This window comes from Onychomys torridus, chromosome 21 (genome assembly GCF_903995425.1).
Source record: "Onychomys torridus chromosome 21, mOncTor1.1, whole genome shotgun sequence".
In the NCBI taxonomy this organism is placed as follows: domain Eukaryota; kingdom Metazoa; phylum Chordata; class Mammalia; order Rodentia; family Cricetidae; genus Onychomys; species Onychomys torridus.
The window spans coordinates 26,538,342-26,554,144 of record NC_050463.1 but is presented as its reverse complement, the minus strand read 5'-3'; positions in this window follow the sequence as shown (position 1 = coordinate 26,554,144).

The window sequence follows — 15,803 nt, the reverse complement described above, 5'->3', positions numbered from 1 at the left end:
GAAAAATTACTTTAGGAATCTCATTTGGTTTTTATTCCAGTTACAAGGCAATGTTTCTAAAATTATATTCTGAGTAATTCATTCCCTTACAATGCTTTGTAATTGTAGGTCAGCATCATCCATAGAGATATCTCTCTACTTACATTTTTGAAATAGGGACATCACCCACTACTCTAGGCTGGCTGTCCAGTAAGCAACCTAAGATACTTTGTCTTTGCCTCTCCAAAACTGTTATTACAGCAGTGTTCTGCCACACCAAGCTTATTACATAGGTCATGGAGATCTAAATTCAAATCCTCATGTTTAAGCAGCAAGCACTTTACCCGCATATCTACTTACCCAGCCGTGAAAGACTAGTTTTCTCAGAATACAGTAACTTTCTTTTCTGTTTATTTTTTTCATGTTGTTATTTTGCTATTTTAATAGCCTCTCTATTATATTCAAGTTCTTAGAGCTTGAGGGAAGTCAGGGCTGTAATAGAGCACAACCTGTATCAATGCAAGTATTTCCTATTGATTTTCTTCATGAATATTCTAGCATACTAATGTTTTCAAGTATATTTTAAACATCCTTCAATGAGCATAAAAAGATATGCTTCTACTAAAATTGTAAATCACTTGTGTTAGTTTTACAGAAGTTTTTTTTTTCCTTATTGACAGCTCTATGCACACAGTCCTTTGTTTCCTAATTAAAAAAAAAAAAAATTGTTAGTGCTTGTCAGTGGACTTGATAGGCAATTCATGTGGATCCTACATGTTTATTCCTAAGATAAGTGCATTTAGTATCCAATCTTTTTGTTTCAGAAAACTGCACACACAGTCAGACGTAGAGACAGCATTGAGATAAATGCCATTGTACCTACTATCTGCATTGAATAACATTCAGTTCAAGTTTGTCATACTTCACTTCAAATCAAAATCCCCTTTTTAATTTTGAAGACAATTAAAAGACCATGGTGACTTTGAATGCCTGTGTTTCATTAAAAATGATAAAAACAGAAAGACACAACTCTTTAAAGATATACATGTAAATACTCAGGCAGGAAATCAATCATAATTTCAGAATAAGTCATGGAAGACTAGAAAGCTTTTGTTTTGTTTTATCAGAAAAGCAGGGCTAATGGCAAACATCACTTGTATTTTAAAAAAGAAAATGCCATCAATGTTCTTTTTGATTGTAAATAAGATTACAATTTCACTTTTACTTTCCTCTTTTGAATCAGCAAGAACTTGTCGAATGGAAGCTTTATAGTTGTCCTATGTTGATACTGTCAATTGTTTTTGAAATCTTGTGGCGCACATCTCACTTTCTACTTCATTTTTGTAGCTACAGATGAGCAATATTACTTCCTAGATCTGCTTTATTTCCAGTGCTGAGAACCTATCCTATGAGAGGTAATGGCTCCACCATTCAGTTAAACCCCCAACCCTTCTAGACTTTTAGTCGGTTTCATTCACCCATCTGATGTCTATGTTTTACTATTTAATAACAGTCCTTTTTCTTTTTACTCTATATGATGAATTTCATTATCATAATAGTTGCTTATTATTAAAACATTTGAAATCTGCTCATGGAAGCAATGCATCTTCCTTCCTTCCTTCCTTCCTTCCTTCCTTCCTTCCTTCCTTCCTTTTTCTTTCTTTCTTTCTTTCTTTCTTTCTTTCTTTCTTTCTTTCTTTCTTTCCTTCCTTCCTTCCTTCCTTCCTTCCTTCCTTCCTTCCTTCCTTCCTTCCTTCTTTCTTTCTTTCTTTCTTTCTTTCTTTCTTTCTTTCTTTCTTTCTTTCTTTCTTTCTTTCTTTCGGTATTTGAATCAGTCTCATTTATCCCAGCATGTTGACTTCCAATTGGCTGTATAGCCAAAGTATGAGTAGTCACAACAAATAGAAAGAGTTCTTCTTTATCTGAATTTATGCTTTTTTTCCTTGATGTCAGAGTTTCAATTATTCCTTATGCACCATTTCTTATCTTTGAAAGGAAATTGTGCTTTAATATTATGTCTTCCCCTACAGTGTGTGGAGATTTCCAAGGTATGAACTATTTATGATAATATATGCTCAATAAATGTTGACTAAGTAAATCAGTAATAAATAAATTTTAATTGCAAAGTCTGCTACATTGCCTGATTATTTATTTTGGGGGCTTTTTTTTAGAAGGAATAAAATAAACACCACAACTGGTAATTTAGGAGCACTCAAAAAAATATCACCTTGTCATTTTAGAGGTTTTATATAACACCTCTAGAATGTCTAGAGTATATGAACTGTCTACCTTTCTTTTCCTTTCTCTACTGATTCCATTCTGCTTCTTGATTTCCCAAGAGATCTGTAATGAAGAACAATGTATAGAGAATAAAAGAGACAAATATTTGAAAAAAATAATCAAGAAACAAACTTTCTTAGAATCACAAGTTATATTGTAATGCTTTCAAACTTTCTTCATGAAGCTAACAGGAGGATGAACTCAGCAGGTGAGGATGACAGCAGCCTTAAACACTCATCCTTGGCCTGCAGGGGACTTCCTGTGATCCCTCAGGCATAGCATTAAGTAGTTTACCAACCAATGTCTTTATCACTTACCAAAACGATAAGTTATTTTTAAAAGATATGGCGCAGTGACATACTAACAATGAAAATTCTGGAAAGAAAGTAAAAAATAATGAAGACCCACTAAAATAACTGCAGATGTTAGATTATGATCAAGTAAGAAATTGAAGCCATCTGAGCTACACTAAAACAAGTTTTGGTCTGAACATGAATTTGAAATGTTTCAGATTCACACTGTAGATCTGCAAATGAATTCACACACAGCATGAGTTTCTGTCTAGCCTTATGGCTCACAGTAAAAATTAATATGTGGCTGGGCAGGCTGAAAGGCTCCTCCATTTCAATTGTCCTAGAAAGGAAACTAGGTTTTCTCATTGAATTGTCTGCATTTTGCTTCCACTGAAGCGTGCTAGTACACCCCTGGCTGTGCATTTCAAACACATCCTTGCACGGATGTTGTTTTGGGCATTTTTCCCATGTTTGGTTTAATTTCAATGTGCTAACACTTTAGATTGTGAATGTGTATGTGTGTGTTGGGGGGGGGGCAGTGTTTCCATCTATCCATCTATCTGTCTGACAGTCTCTCATGTCTGTCTATCTACCTACCTACCTACCTACCTATCTATCTATCTATCTACCTATCTATCTATCTATCTATCTATCTATCTATCTACCTATCTGACATTTTATCATCTATCTATCACCTATCATCTACTTATCATCTGTCTATTACCTGTGTGTCTGTCTGTCTGCCATTTGTCTGTCTGTCTGCCTATCTATCATCTATCTCTATTGGGTTTTATTCATAACTGGAATGTTTTCATTTTTCTCCATTTTGTGTCAGTTTATAGGAAGAACATAACTTGAATATGTATGGATCAGTTATTTAAAATGCTTCAAAGTGAAAACACAAGCTTCCACACATACCCTAAAAACAATTTCACTTTCTCTGAGAGCTGGAATTTGTCTGTTGTATTTGGTTTTTCTAACAGGTTTCCTTCTGATACATAGTCTGATCCAATAAATACAGATTAACCATCTAAGACCTCTGATCTTCTAGACAGGTAAAAGAAACCACTAGGAGCCTGACAGCAGAGAATTAGTGGAGGTTCTTCCTTACATAGCCCCCTTGTATCTATCTGTTAGTGTCAATGCATTAGGCATTCCATAGAGTGAGTACAACAGAACCTTTCATTGTCTCCCCACAGTGCTAAGGAGCAGAGGAACACTCAAAACAGACAATACCACATGTTCTGCATGCTTGTTTCTGCTATATCCTGAAATTTTAATTTTAAAAGTAATTGTTCATAGTACCCAACCCATACATTTTTAGTACCTTCTGCTTTAATTTTCCTTTGTAAATCATTTGTTTCACAAACACTATAATGCAAATTAGACGTAAAGTTTGTTTTGTGTTGTTTTCTCAACTCAAGTCTTTCTCCATGCACAACACTGTTGTGTTAGGGTTAATGCCTCACTTTGAAGTTAAGAATGCTCTCAGTCTTGTCCATTTCCAGGAGTTTTCCTAACAGTCTAAAGACACAGCAGGAGTTCCTTAGCTTCACATATAGGGAGAGGCAAATCCAAATGAATAAAAAGGACACATACAGGCCTGCAAACAGAATTTTTAATCTGCCTGTAATTAGTGTTTCTGTGCTCTTGCTTCATAATTAGCAGATTTTGTTTTGAGACTATTTTTATTTCAGAAGAGGGATTTATACATACTTTTTAAACTTGCAGATAGCAGCAGACTGGATGCTGACTTCTGTATTTACCAATACAACTGAAGGCACATCTGAAGATCTAGATGGAGCCATCTCTGTCTAATGCAACACTGGATTTTACCCATAAGATTAGAGTATGATCAAAATTACCCAAAGACCAATTACAAGATCCGACAGCCCAATGCCATAATTATATAGGGATTCACTTTTGAAAAGGGTGCTTTTATCCTCAATACCAACATTACCAGCCCACTACTAATTTTGGAAGACAGATCAACTAAATCCAGTGGTTTTAGGCATCAAAACTGCAGACAGAAATAGTCCTGAGAAAAATCTGTCTGTCTCTCGGTGGAAAATGAGAACTCGCTGAAGTGATGCTACTTGGTTCACCAAGAAGCTGACCTTTCGATGGCTATTTTCTTAGAGGAAATGTGCTAGGGAGAATGTTCAGAATCAGCATTTATCCCAAGAAAAAAAAAATACAAGATTGCCAACCCCAAATGCTGAAATTCCATGTAGTCACAGCAAAGACCCCAGCTGGTCCTATTAGGAATTTTGTATAGCCACAGAAACCCAAAGGATGTCTTATGGATCTTAATTATACCTAAACTCATCACCCATTCCAGCATCCATATAGTATTTAGATTATTCTGATTTGTTCTGGATTGCAGTTTGGGATTTGCTTGGGTGGCAGTTCTGGAAATTTCATGAAACTCGATTGCTGATGGCAATGGCTTAATAACATTTTCCTTCTGTTTGAATTGGAATTTTTATTGTATGGGTTGCACTTAGTTGTCTGTGCTCAAAGCATAATCTTGTTCTTCTGATACTCCGTGCCCAACACACCCCAAACCTTTCCAGCATAATTCCTAAATATCTCTTGATTTTGTCTATTCCTCACTTGCCAGTTTTCTGTTTTGTTAGCCTTCTTGCCAGGATTACTAAAAATAATATCCTCAGACATTTCTCAGGTTTGATTCCTGTTCTTTGTTTTGTTCTGTGGTCAGCAGTCAGTGTGATCATTTACGATAGCAAACGCAAGTTAAGCCATGCTTTTAAATGCTTCCTTAGCCATGAGGGTGAAGCCCAGCATCATTATTCAGCTTATAGACCATACTGCACAGGGCGCCTGCAAACAAGCCTAGCTGAGTTTCACCTATGGGTCTGTCTTTTTGCTGACTATGCAGATATGTTCAGGTACCATGCTTTTTCCCATGGCAGCCCTTCACCCCTGAGATTCTCCTGAGATTTTCTTTTGAAAACAACCTCTGCTAAACTCAAGCTTTAAGCAAAATCATAAACATTTGTCCACAGAGACGGATTTCCCAGCTTCATTAAAACCTAGGCTCTGGTTGTTCAGTGTGCTATGCCCATGTGTAGTATAAGTATGCACTCATAATGAGTGAATGTACAGCTATACTTTCCTCCTAAGCTGAATGATTCTCAGATATTAGCTTGATCTGTCTTTTCACCTAGGAAAGTATGTAAACAGTAGGAGGCATTGATCACACTATTAAATAATACTTTTTTGTGTCATGAAATATTGCATCTCTGGTATATTCAACTGAAATTTAGAGGTGAGGTCAGGAAGAAAGTTCAAGCCGTCAATTATCCTACAACCAAATGATAAACACTCTACTCTTAGTAATTTCATCACTGTCTTCAGTTTTCTAGCAATATAAAATGTTTGTGTTTGCGTGTGAGTTTGGGAGTGTGCACCCTGTGGGCATACACACACATACACACACACACACACACACACACACACACACACACACACTTGTGTGCATAAGTGAAGTAAAAGTGTATTCTATAACACAGATTTTCATTGTCTGAATATTTATGATAGTCGTTCATACCAATACGTTTTCTAGCCAAGTCTCACTTAGTTCTATACACATGAATCTGTGTTGATATACTTTAACAAACAGATTTACTAATTTTTTGTTTTGCTGATTTTTAAAATAATACTAAACAATCCTACTCCATAACTTTTTTTTTTATTTTAAGCATCTTTATTTTTGCCCTACATTACATCCTTTCTTTTTTGGTATTTATTTTCATTTATTTTTTTTATTATTATTTTTCTTTATTATTATGTGTTTTAAATTTTATACATCAGCCATGGTTTCCCCTGTCCTCTCCCCTCCCACACCCATCCCCACCTTCCCTCCAGCCCCTCCCCTCCATTCCTATGTCCTCCAGGATCAAGGCACCCCTGTGGATTCATTTAAACCTGGTGGATTCAGTACAGGATTGCTTATTTTAAATCAATTTTCAGATTTTTTTCTGGTGGTTTATTTCCAGAAAAAAATGCATTATTAAAACGATCCCTTTTAGAAAAACAATCTTGATGCTGTTATTTTGTCTGATATGCTATTTTCTATTGTCAATTGGAGTAAGAGAGGATGGATGATTTCTGCTATATTCATTATCTATGAACCATGGCATATTATTCTGCTTTATGGGGTTTGAGGGTAAAACATTTTTTTTCAATGTGGAACTTGGCTCTTACTGAAAAAGTTCTTCAAAGCTTCTAGATGCAAGAGAAGATGACCATATGTAATTAACATGAAAGCATGCATTATAAAAAGTCTGTGACTTGGGGAAATTCTTAAGAGAATAAATTATTCAGATTCCATATTCACTATGTGTCAACTATCATGAACTGTGGGCAAGTAGCATGCGCGCACGCACGCATGCGCGCGCACACACACACACACACACACACACACACACAAATCATGATGCTTATTTTATACCAAAAATACAGAAACACCTCATATAACAACATTAACACTCATGAATAGGACTTAGAACAAACTGAATTAAAATATCTTACATTGGTTTAGGTAGTTTCTGATATATTCCAAGCAGCCAAGGGAAAATTCTTGACATTTAAACACAGACAAAAAGACTAGCTAGATTTAGAGGCTGGCCTGGCATTTACTGATCATGTTCTTACATAAACAGAAGCCAAGTTTTGCTCCATCCTAGCTCACATCCTAACTGCACTTTGTTTCTTCATGATTAATACCCATCAGTGCAGAAACTAAGCTCTCTCTCTTCATATAATATTCCTAATGATTTTCATTTATCTTCAGGTACCATGTTGTACATTAATTAAAACGCAATGATAGGAGTTTCTTACCAGAAATTCTCTGAAAGCACTGATTTCTGATACATTTTATGTCACCAACCGTGACAATGACAGACTTACAGTGTCTACTGAAGTCACTAATGAACAGAGTTTCTATGCTCAAGCACTTTGAATAGTCCTCAAAAACATACTCTGATATTTGGAGTATTTGTATGCCCAGCTTATAGATGAAAAACTCAATGTAAGGAGATCGTCAATAACTTTACCAAGATCCCCAAGCTGGAACTCAAAGGCCAAACCTGGTCCATGTTAACATGAGCTCTAGGACAAACACTGCCAGCCATCTCCCTGTGCCCTCTCCTGGAGACATCTGCTGTCTGACAGCTTGTTCAGCAAGTGCTGTTTTGTTCAAGGAGGCTAGGCCTCCAGTTCTCTGTTTATATGGAATTCCATAAATATGGGGTCATGTGTGTCCACGAGTCTATGTGTTTCTCATGATTTTTATTTATTTATTTTTCTTTGACTATTTTGCTTATGTTTGTTTTGTCCTAGCCTGATTTTTTTCTTTTCTTTTTTTTTTTTAAATATTATTGCTATTTCATAGATGTCCATTTTGGTTTTTTGTTTTTGTTTTTGTTTTTTTGTTTTTTCCTAAGGAGATACAGAAAGGGTATGGATCCAGATGGGAGGGGAAGTGGAGGGAAAATGGGAGGAGTTGGGGGAGGAGAAGCCACAATCAGAATCTCTTGTATGAAAAAAATCTATTTTCCATTAAAAAGAAAAAAAAGGCCAGTTCTATAGTTTTAGACCAGCACTAATATCAACATTGATCTTTTCCTATATCTATATTCTTAATCAGTGGTTCTCAACCTTCCTAACGCTGGGACACTTTAATGCAATTCCTCAGGTTTGTGGTGATCCCAAGCCATAGAATTATTTTTGTTGCTACTTCATAACTGTGATTTTGTTACTGTTATGAATAGCAATGCAAATATCTGTGTTTACTGATGGTCTTAGGTGTCCCTGTGAAAGGGTCATTTAACCTCCAAAGACCTGCAGCCCCTAGGTTGATAATCACAGTTCTAATAGTTTTCTATCTGGATAATTACCAGCACCTCATAGACTCTCATAAATCACTCGGAACTTTCAATCACACGCCTGCTTTTACATGAAAGACCACCAGATCTACACATTCACAATTTACCTTCCAAAAGCAGATGTTCTTTGGTCCATCTTGGACTTTATTCCATTTTCTGTCTTATAACATTACAAGTAGTTAGCCTCACCTAAACCACAAAGCAGGAGAAAAATCAACTATGGAGTTATGTGTTATTTCCCAAGCTTCATTGTGATGAATTCTTATCACAGATTCAGTGTTTACAGTAATGATCACTGTGAGAGACAACATTAAAGACACTTGCATATGCAATTCTGCAATAATTATAACATGCAAAAGGAGATGACAAAATCAGTATTTTATTCTATTACATTAAAATGTTGCTCTCTCCAAATAGCAGACGACTGGAAGAAACGGAATTTTATGTTGATTATTTTTCTGGTGCTGAAAGTAGGTCAAAGAAAAGGGATGTGTGATATAAAGAAACATGAATCAGGAAGAAAATAAAGATTTACAAAAACTAATGGGAAATTTGGTTATTTTCTGTTTTATTGCCTTGTCTCAGGACATGTATACAGTCTAAGGCCTGTAAAGAAAGCATACAAGCACAATTTTGTAATAACAATAAAATTAATATCCAAAAAAGTTCAATTTAATATCCAGTTTCCTCCTTGATGCATGTAAAACTTTGAACAAGTTACAAAAACATTCTCTGGCTCAGTAGTCAAGGAAGTACGTTATCAATTTCTTCACATTATCTCATGTATTATAGAAATGAATATGCTTAATGCCATGACAAGACAGTACAAACATTAAGATCAGTGTGTGCAAATTGAATTTGAAAACTTTAGTCCTTAGGCGTATTGATGGAGTTCTTTGTTCTTAAAATGTGAAAGCATTTTATATATTTGCAAAGCTCTAATTATTTTCCGTATTTTCAGGTTGAGATAATGAAACTGTGAGAAATGTAACTAAGTATAAATATGCTTATGCACCCTAGAAGGATTTAAACAATTAATGTTTAATTAAAAGTACTATTAGCTAGAAACAGAGGAATAGCTACAGAGAATAGAGGATTTGATGAGTGAAAGGTCAGCACATACACAAAGCATCGTATTACTCCCAGAACTGAGATATAGTACCAAAGTAAAGAAAAACAAATTTGGGCCAGATAACCTTTCCCCACGACTGAGATTTACCCCTTACTATAAAGGTTATGGTTCTAGTGTACAGATCATGGGGTAGTTTAGTGAAGAACTACAGGTTGAGAGTTGCCAGCAGGAAACTCTTTAATATCTGCTGAAGAGACAGACTCCTTAGGAAGATGCCTGAGGTAGGCATTGGGAACTTACAAATGAACTGGCTGGGACACTGACAACATTTTTCAGGAAGGTAAGTGAGAGGCTGGGATAGTGATCCAGACATCCAGGGACAACAAAGACTGGCAGTACTGTATGACATATCTGCATGAATAATACATACAACTCCTAACATAGCTGCTGTTCTTAGGAGTGAAGAAAGAAACAAAACCAAAGATTCATCAGTTGCTTAACATTAAATATATGTAGTACTGTAAATAGTATTGACATTCATGCATTGATTCTTTATATTGTGTGTCTATAAATCTTTTACTATATATTAACTGAATAAAATGTTTTCCATTATTATAGTTATATTGATATATAATTAATGTAGATTGTAACAGACTTTTTTAGTAAAATGATATTATTCTTGCTTCCTAATGAGCTGCAGATCTGGCAACCCATTCCTTGCAAATAATTTGCAATCAAAAAGTTGTAAATTTTGTATGGCTCAGATAAATCATTTTTGTATTACAAATAAAAGTAATTGTCAAGATTAAGATTGAGATGTAGTGCACAATGTCCAAAGAGCTACTTTAGAAATTGGAATAGAAGACTGCTTTATACCTCTGATTTTTTTCTGCACTGAAACATCATGCTATCCTGATAATGTGAGTGATAAAATTTACTGAGCAATTAATTTTTGTTACAATTAATTACATCAGTTGATAAATTTTAGCATCTTAGATTAAGATAGTTGTGACCACAACTATGAATTCTTGAAAATATCTCATGAGGTTTTCAGAAGATGGCTCAGAAATATTAGAAGAGTTTTACCTTCAAGTTTGAGGTTCCAAATTTGAGTCCCAAGAACCAAGTAGGCATGGTGGGCCTTATCATTTTAACATCAGAAAGAAACAGCGGACCTGCAAGGAAAACTTTATTAAGAGATTCTTTTTCAATGAATAGGTTAAAGGGTAATGAGGATGATTTTCTGACATCAACCTTGCAGGCCATATACTTGGAACTGTGTCATTGGATAAGATGGATTTATCTTAGATAGTTTACATAGATCCATAGAAAATAAACTCATAATTAATCAGTTGTTATTTGTAAAAGTAAAATAGCACAAATTCCTGGATGTTATTTCTTGAAAATGTTCTTTCAAACTTGTTATTTCTTGTAAAAAAAACCTCTGACAGACTCCTGTATGTAAATTATATCATGGTGGCAAGTAATTTTTTGATATCTGATTTACGAAAATACAGCAAAGCATCTTTGAAAGTGTTTTTTTTTTTTATTATGGGAATATGAATTGTTGTTGGTTATTTTTTTATCCCTTTTCAGGACCTGCCACTCATCTCCTAAATAAATACACATGGAGGCTTATGATTACTTGTAAATGCCCAGCCTTAGCTTGGCTTGTTTCTAGCCAGATTTCCTTAAATTATCCCATATACCTTTTGCCTCTGGACTTTTTCCTTTTCTTCTATGTATCTTACTTTCACTCTTACTCCACAGCTGGTTGTGTAGCTGGGTGGCTGACCCCCGATCTCCTCCTTGATCCCTCTTGCTCTTCTTCCCTTCTCCTCCCAGATTTCTCATTCTATTTATTCTCTCTGACTGCCGGCCCCACCTATTCTTTCTCCTGCCTCACTATTGGCCATTCAGCTCTTTATTAGACCATCAGGTGTTTTAGACAGGCACAGTAACACAGCTTCACAGAGTTAAACAAATGCAACATAAAAGAATGCAACACATCTTTGCATCACTAAACACATGATCCACAGCACAAACAAATGTGATACATCTTAATATTCCACAACAATGTGTGGTACACGTATGGGGTGTGTGTGCACATGTGGTTTGATGTTGTAAAGCCACTGTTTAGGCAGAGACCAGAGAAGGATGCCTGGCATCCTGATCTATTGCTCTCTGAATTACTCCATTAGATAAAGGGAAGAAAGGTCTCTCACTGAATATGGAACAAAACTGAGAACCAGGAGGCTGCAGCATACAACTTGTCTGCATCCCACAGTCCTGGGATTTCAGATGTGCCCTCAGATATGCCTGGTGTTTTATGTGGGTTCTGGAGATTTGAACTTAGTTACTCATGTTTATGAATAAAGTGTTCTTAATGTGCCATTTCCCTAAACCCTTAATTTTCATGTATATTATTAACACTATCAACATCAGTCAGTCATTGTGGGCTCCTCAAACTATATTGGTTCCTGAAGACCAGACCTAGATTTTAAGAATCTACTTTGGAAGCTAAAATAGAAGGTCCCTGATTAGATCTCCATGGAATTCAATATTATGTACAATATTACTATAAAATGATGCACTAATTCAATAATTATTTCATAACATAGGTTTATTTCATTCATCATGTTAATCACATTTGAAATCTCATGGATATACACTCATATTTAGAAAGAAATACATCTCATCTAGTGATCCTTAACAATATGTGACATGTAGAGAAAAGACCAAAAGAATCACTATTATAATTCAAAGTATGCCACTGTGTCTAGGAAGCTATGAAAATAAGAAATGCCTAAGTTTCTAAGTGATATTTTCTTTCTACAGATCCACACCTTCTCTCGCTTATTCATACACCAGCTCTAATGGATCCTGCCACTCAGTAATAGGATAATAGGGGAAGGAGAGACATGAGTGATTATGCAAAATTTTAGTAATCATTAAATCATTTGCTTTAAGTAGACTGACCATACAACACAAAGAAACAAGGATAATTTCAGTGTTTGGGAAGGAAAAAAAGTGACAATAATTTAAATTCTGAAATTTGAAAATTAAACTGAGGTGAAAGAAAAATTATTGGGATTAAATAATTCACTCAGTAAAATTTTATGCCAAATCATCAATTACCATTAAAATCCGTATATTTTAACCTTCAAATTTAATTAATTTATACATAGTCTCTATGAGCAACACTCAGTAAGGTTGTCCCCTGTTTCCTTAATAAATTTGATATTGCTGTGGGGGTCACCCAGGGAACTCAGACCTTGGTGATGCAGTTTCTTGTTGTCATGAATGAAAGAAATTATGCACAGAAAGGAAAAAAAGCCAGCAAACAAAACCCGTATGTAGAAAAACAAATGTTTAAGGAAATAAAGGCATATGCACTAGAGAACAATGTGGGTGTGTTAGCTACTGTTTATTCATTGCTATAGCAAAGCACCAGACAGACACCATTTTAAAAAAGGTTATATTATGGCTCAGAGTCCATCACGGAAGAAGCATGGTTGTTGGTCACAATGAGCCCAAAGACAGATGAATAACTTTCATCTTTCATCCTTCTGTTCAATCTGCATATTCCTCACAACCCATAGGTTGTGATGTCCACACTCCAAGTACATCACCCCTTCTCAGGAAAAACTCAGTGGAAACACTGGAGATTTTGTCCTGGGTGACTCTTAACTACAGTGAAGTTGACAAATATTAGTCATCATATTAAAGTACAAAATTCACTAAACAGCTGTTAGTAAACGGCAGGACATGCTGTGCTATTTCGCCATGTATGCTGGATAAAGTTTAAAGGTACCGTAGAGAACATTAGTCATGAGGGCATTCTGATGGACCCCAGAAAAGTCTTTGCAATGATGCTGAAAAGGTTTCCAACATTTTACCTTTCATTTTCATGTTCATTAACCTTGAGATCAAGTTCCCAAAATAGTCATGTGATTAAAATCAAAAGATTCAAAATATTCCACATTAGGAAAGTGCCATAGTTTTAACAATTAATGGCCATTAAATTATGTCTCACTTAACAAATAAATATTATAATTGGTTATTTGATTGTGAATTCATCATAAGTATAAATAATAGAACTGATAAATTGAAAACAGGTACAAAAATTTGATTTATAATGGTTAATACAATGAACAGATAACAATCAATATAATCTGTAATCAAATTCTGTAATCAGATGGACAGTTTATTATTTTATTTAAGTATAAAAGTTTATACTTAAATTATACATAGAGCAAAGTGCTTTTCCAAATGAGGCATTATACAGATGATTACAGGGAGATTTTAATCAGCAGTCACAACTCTGACTTTCTTTGCTATATATGGTAACACAATTAAGGCTTATTGCTATAAAATCACATTTTTAGTATAAGAGGCTGAAACTTGTAGGGTCAAGTATGGAGTATTTTTGTGACAGTAAAGCACATACTGTGCAGTCTTAATTAAAAAATCAAAGTAATACATCACTCAAATGCTTAGTCTATGTGCTTCCTTTGTCATTGTCATGGAAAACATGCAAAATCTAAGTGTGTCTTCTCATTTAAGAATTGAGAGATTCTATTAGGTACACTTATGTCTTCAAAATTCAAAATGACATACACCACGTCAAACAGACATGGGAGTTAGCTATGAAGACATTCTCAACCCCCAAACTAGAGCAATGTGAGAGGAAAAAAGAATGTTAAAAAACATAGTATAAAATAAGTATCCTCAAGTCTTTATACTAACACAAATAAGTAACACTAAAGCTATTTGAAAAAGCCATAGAGACACACACTATTTTATAACCCTACTTAAAATGTGTGTGTGTGTGTGTGTGTGTGTGTGTGTGTGTGTGTGTGTGTGTGTTCAATAGAGTTATGCCATAGAAAAGGATCATTCTCCTCTCAAGAACCATAAACTATCAAATGAAAACCTCAGTTTCAGGTATGGGAAACACCCCTTTCAATTGTTGGTCAGAGAAATATAACAGACTCCAAAACCATATGGGCTCTGCCATTGTCCTTGGTTACTTCCCGGAATATAAAGGTAGCCTCTGGCTCTTACAATCTTTCTAGCCTCTCTTCAGTGCTTTTCTGTAAGCCAGAAATATAAGAGTTCCATGGCAGATACATCAATTTGGATTGAGCATCCTAAATTCATGTATTTTCTGAATTCTCACATGCCATGGACCTCTGTAACAGTCTCCATTTGTTACAAAATGCCCACTGAGTGGAAAGAATTCATGTTTTGTTCCATAAATCTAGCCATCAACCCATGACTGGAGAAATCATACACACAAGAAAGGAGCCTACTACTGCCAATTTCTACACTAACATTAGTTCTAATTGTAGCCTAAATATTTAGTATTTTCTATTGGTCTCTATTTATTAAGCAATATGTAATTTTACAAATTGAGGTGAAATAAAAAGGTCTTTAATGAATTTTCTATCTCATAGATATGTCTTTATTTCACTTAAGTTTTTGCACTTAGTTTTTATCTAAAACTCTTTTCATACAATATATTTTGATCACATTTCCTCTCCCTCAATTCCTCCCAGATCTCAAAAAAAAATAAATGAAAATTAAGACAAACAATTGAAAAAATGAAACAATAAGACAAATATAACAAAACAAAACACAAAGGGTACAATGAGAACATGGAAAGTACTTTGTGTTTTCTGACTACTCCATACCTCTTAACCCTCACCAAATAATCTTTTTGCAATTCATGAAGACTATTACAGAGAGAGTCACAACATGTCAAGAAGCAGAAAATCCTTGGATAGGGAATGTTTGACGACAACTGTTACATCTACGATGGAACCCCAACACCTAAGACTTAGTGTGAACATCACCAAAGAGATGATGAAAAGAACTAAGAGACAAAGGATCCAAATGTCTGTTGCCAGATAGTGTCTTTTCTTTATACATGACAGGAGAACTACACCTAGAAAATATCAAAAATATGGTCGCCTGATCAAGAATTACATACCAAGAAGGCTAATTTGTATGCCAGTGTGGACAGGGAAATTCCACAACGTTCTACACCTAGAGGAAGAGCTAAAGTTGGTCAATGGATGCTCAGAGTAGGAAAATCAATATTCTCCAGGAAAGACCTCCCACATATTTTGTCCAAATTCATGTGGTCCATGCATGTACGTGTGTATGTGTAGGTGCATGTGTATGTGTTTGTGCATTTGTATGTATATGTGTATGTGTATGCATATACAAACATATATATGCATTAATATTAATTAAAGAAGT